The sequence below is a fragment of the Elephantulus edwardii genome, unplaced genomic scaffold, assembly GCF_000299155.1.
Source record: "Elephantulus edwardii isolate Elephantulus edwardi_28Jun2011 unplaced genomic scaffold, EleEdw1.0 scaffold00336, whole genome shotgun sequence".
Lineage (NCBI taxonomy): Eukaryota > Metazoa > Chordata > Mammalia > Macroscelidea > Macroscelididae > Elephantulus > Elephantulus edwardii.
In genome coordinates, this window is record NW_006400086.1 from 174,366 (window position 1) to 178,264 (window position 3,899).

At 40.5% G+C, this 3,899-nt stretch overlaps 1 pseudogene; it reads left to right on the forward strand.

Moving 5' to 3' along the window:
- Window positions 1-367: 367 nt before the first annotated feature.
- LOC102854396 lies at window positions 368-954 on the forward strand (annotated as a pseudogene).
- The last annotated feature ends 2,945 nt before the right edge of the window (window positions 955-3,899 follow it).

Genomic DNA, 3,899 nt, shown 5'->3' on the forward strand with positions numbered 1-3,899 from the left:
TTGTTTATAGGGTCACTATGGGTTCTACTAGGCTCAACAGCACCTAACAAGAACAACACTTGATTGCACCCCAAGGATATCGTTGTGGATAACAGATGGATCCTGGCTGAAAGCAGTAAATAGCAGAAGAATGTCTATTTGTGTTCTATTGATCATGCAAAAGCATTTGATTGTCTGGATCATAATAAATTATGATTAACATTGAAAGGAATGAAAATGACAGAGTGGAGAGAGTGAAGGGGCTGCGTCTGGCTTCTGCTCTCACAGCCATTGCAGTACATTGAGCTCCATAGAGACAGCACCGGGCCAAGCAGGCAGAGCCGGACGGCACTGGGCGACTCTGTGCCTCGCGGAAGAGAAATAACGAACTACGGGCAAAGGAGATCCTAAGAAACCGAGACGCAAAATATCATCGTATGCATTTTTCATGCAAACCTGCCGAGAGGAGCACAAGAAGAAGCACCCAGATGCTTCTGTCAACGTCTCAGAATTTTCTAAGAAGTGTTCAGAGAGGTGGAAGACGATGTCTGCTAAAGAGAAAGGTAAATTTGAAGACATGGCAAAGGCGGACAAGGCCCGTTATGAGAGAAAGATGAAAACCTAAGAAGTTCAAAGATCCCAAGGCGCCCAAGAGGCCCCCGTTGGCTTTTTTTCTTATTTTGTTCTGAGTATCGCCCCAACATCAAAGGCGAGCACCCTGGCCTTTCCATTGGTGATGTTGCGAAGAAGCTGGGAGAGAGATGGAACAATACTGGTGCCGATGGCAAGCAGCCCTATGAGAAGAAGGCTGCTAAACTGAAGGAGAAATACGAGAAGGATGTTGCTGCATACAGGGCTAAAGGCAGCCATGATGCCGCCAAAAATGGATTTGTCTAGACTGAGAAAAGCAAGAAGAAGAAGGAAGAGGAGAAAGATAAAGAAGATGAGGAGGACGAGGATGATGATGACAAATAAGTTGGTTATTACGTGTTTTTTTTTCTTGTCTATAAAGCATTTAACCCCCCTGTACACAACTCACTCCTTTTAAAGAAAAAAAAACCCAACAACAATTGACATGGAAGGCTGTGTAAGATTTGTTTTTAAACTGTACAGTGTCTTTTATTGTATAGTTAACACACTACCGAATGTGTCCTTAGATAGCCCTGTCCTGGTGGTATTTTCAATAGCCACCAACATTGCCTGGTACAGTATGGGGGTTGTAAATTGGCATGAAATTTAAAGCAGATTCTTGTTGGTGCACAGCACAAATTAGTTATATATGGGGATGGTAGGTTTGGTTGTGGTTGGGTTTTTTTTCCATCTTCAGTGGTCTGATGCAGTTTATACAAAATAATTGTTGTTCTGTTAAATGAATACCACTCTGTAATTGCAAAAAAGAGAAAGAACAAAAAAGCTGCAGCTGTTTTGTTGACATTCCGAATGCTTCTAAGTAAATATAAATTTTATTAGTAAAAAAAAAAAAACTTAAGGAATGAAAATCCCAGCATACTTAATTGTGCTCATGAAAAATATATACCTAGGTCAAAAAGCTGTTCAAATGGAGCAAGAGAACATTGCATTGTTTAAAACCAGAAAGCGTGTGCATCAGGGATGTATCCTTTCTCTATACCTATTCAGTATGTATGCTGAACAAATAATCTGTGAGACTGGACTCTGTCACTAGGAATGTGGCATCAGGATCAGAGGAAGACTCATCAACAACCTTCATTATGCAGATGACTCAACTTTGCTTCCTGAAAGTGAGGATGATATGAAATGCTTTCTGGATAAGATCAAGAACTGTTGCCTTCAGTATGGATAACATCTTAATATCAAGAAAACAAATGTCCTTACCAAAGGGCCGACAGTCAATTTCATGATAGATGCACAAAATAATTGAAGCTGTCAATGATTTCATTTTGGTTGAATCCACAATCAAGACCGTTGGGTAAGCAGTCAGGAAATAGGGACATATTTGCATTGGGAAAGTTCACTGTCAAGGACCTTTCCAAAATAATTAAAACAAATGTCGATAGTTGTAGAGGGGCTTTAGGCCTCTTGTTCATAGGGTCACTATGAGTTGTGCTTGACTCAAAGGCAATCAACATGCAACAATGAAGGAATGAGAACCCAAAATCTCTGTAAAAGTTCATTAAAACTAATAAAATTTAATAATAATAATAAAAAAGGCAATCAACAACAATACAACACAAATGTTAGAAGAAGAGACAGAAGGCCAGAGTGGTTGGAAACCAGAGAGCCAGGGAGATTAATCAGTGAGCAGACCAATTCAGGAAGTGTCTTTTTAGTTATGGTTTAAAAGAGATATGCAGGACCTCAATTTTAATTTATTTCTCTTCATTTGAATTTTGTATTGAATATGTGGGAAAGTAGTCTTCTATGCTAGATGTAGCCTATAATTGTACATGTTTATAAGTTCCCCTCAAGATAAGTCAATGGTGTGACAAGTGAGTATTAAATGGATCTATAGTCAGTTGAAATTTTTGGCTATGAATCTAATAGGAATTATTAAACAGAAAATAATGTAGGGGGAAAAGGTATCAAAATCATTGCCATCGAGTAGGGACTCACTCATAGCTGACCCTCTGACAGGTTTTCAGAGACTGTAAAATGCAGAGGAGGATATTGATCATCTTTCTCTTGTGGTACAGCTGGTGGACTGGAACCACATCCCTTTGGATAACAGCACAACTCCTTACCCAACAACACAGTGTTAAACTCTGAACAATAATAGAAGTCTGTGTTGTATTCGGAAAAAGATTATAAATTTGGTTTTAAACAAAAAGAAATGTCTTATTGATGCAATGTCCTTGTTATGTGCTGTGGAGTCGCTTGCGACTTATAGTGACCCTATGTACAACAACCCTAAACTCTGCTCTGTCCTGTGCCAATCACACTGTCTCTGACACACCCATCCAGATTACTCCAGTCACTGAATCAATCCACCTCATAGAGGGCCTTCCTCTCCTGTGCTGTCCCTCCACCCTCCCAAACATGATGTCCAGGACATGTCCTTACGACATGTCCATAGTATGTCAGACGAAGCCCAAGAATCCTTGCCTCCAAGGAACAGCCAGTTTAACCCTCTCCAGGATGAATCTGTTTGTTTTCTTAGCAGTCCATGGTACCCCTCAATACTCTTCTCCAGCACCACAGCTCAAAGGCATCAATTCTCCTTCTATCCTCCTTGGTCATTGTCCAACTCTCTGATGCATAAGAAGTGATAGCAAAGACCATGGCCTGTATCAGACGCACCTTAGTCTCCAGAGAGACACCATTGCTCTTGAGTACTTTAGAGAGGTCCCTAACAGCAGACTTTCCCATCACAATACGTTTTTTTATTTCCTGGCTGCTGGTGCCTAGAGTGTTGACTGTGGAGCCAAGCAAGATAGGGACATAAATCCTAAAGTCACCATGCTGGGTGAAACAAGCCAGACCCTGGCTGATTCCAGTTATGTAAAATGCCTTAAAAATTCAAACAATAGGGACTTAACGCAAGTCAGTGCTTTACCCAAGAGGAGGTGAGGGTGGAGGCTTTTATTTAAATGTGCATGAAGAAACTTTTGAAGTTGGTGTGTATGTTCCCTATCTGGATTGTAATGAGTTTGTTGCTATTATGTGCAGTTAAGTCCACTAAGACTCATAGCGACCCTATGACACGGCTCTTACCCTGCTCTATCCTGAGCCAACTTCATCATCTCCAGCAAATTCAAACCCATTTGCACAGTATTTTTTTTAGAAAATTTTCTCGTTGTAATAGAACTGATATTCTAAGATATAAGATGCCAAATTTCCATGGTAAACAATTTTTTTTTATTTTGTGTGCGTGTACCGTCAAATCAGATCTGACTGGTACAGGAGGATATTGCGCCTCCTTCTCCGGCAGAGCATCTGGTGGA